The sequence below is a fragment of the Aedes aegypti genome, chromosome 3 (assembly GCF_002204515.2).
Source record: "Aedes aegypti strain LVP_AGWG chromosome 3, AaegL5.0 Primary Assembly, whole genome shotgun sequence".
NCBI classification, from domain to species: domain Eukaryota; kingdom Metazoa; phylum Arthropoda; class Insecta; order Diptera; family Culicidae; genus Aedes; species Aedes aegypti.
In genome coordinates this window covers 73,702,297-73,703,248 of record NC_035109.1, presented here as the reverse complement: position 1 = coordinate 73,703,248, position 952 = coordinate 73,702,297, and positions in this window count along the sequence as shown.

Genomic DNA, 952 nt, shown 5'->3' with positions numbered 1-952 from the left:
GCCGGTCAAAAATTGCTAGATATATTGAATGCAACTTTTAATATGGACGATTTGCCTAACGATATCACCAACTCGTATTCTAATGCAATCAAGCGATTAGATAACTACTTTGGTTCACTTAGCTACACCATGATGCAACGACAAAAACTTCGTTCTTTGGGTCCATTCACAAATTTAATAACGCTGAAGGTGGTGGGTGGTGTCCTTAAGATGTTACAGCTCATACAAAAATCGAAAAATATTCATACAAAATGCGTTACGAAGGGGTGGGTGCGTGTCAAAATCTACCATTTTTGGCGCTATGAAATTTGTGAATAAACCCTTTGGCACAAAATTCAGAAGAATCCAACACTTCCTACGTTAAGGTGACACATCTCGGAATTCAAACATGGCAGGCACAATGGCTGGCTTGTGCCCCTACTCACGATTTCAGAGGCACAAAACTGGAGAAATAGTTAGCAAACGTTTCTGATCTGCTTATTTTAAGCTTTCTGCTAGTGCACAAAGCCAAAATAAAAAGTTCATTGTTATTGGATACTTTCTTCGCGAGATTTGTGCCTTTGAAGTTTCAGTATAATCTTAGAAATTGATTCCAAACTGTTTCACCTTAAGCGCGTTATAGAAGCTGCAAAATTATGTGATTACATTGACGACCAATTAACAGAAAATGTTTTGTTGACCATTCAGTCATACGCGGTCAATTTGAAGATAAGAGCAATTAGTAAAGGAATTAGGAAAGGCGAGTCTGTTGCCTTTTTTTAGACAAAGTGAGGGCTATCGAAATAAAGAAAGTCAACAAGGAAATGTACACCCACCATGACAATATCGTAGTTTTGTGAAATAATTCGATTTTTTTCGGCGAGTTATTCCTTTCGATGAGTTCGTCATGCCCCAGTTTTAACTGGGTGATCCCTCGGCTCGATGTGCCGGGTCTGTTTGGTAGCAAGCTGTC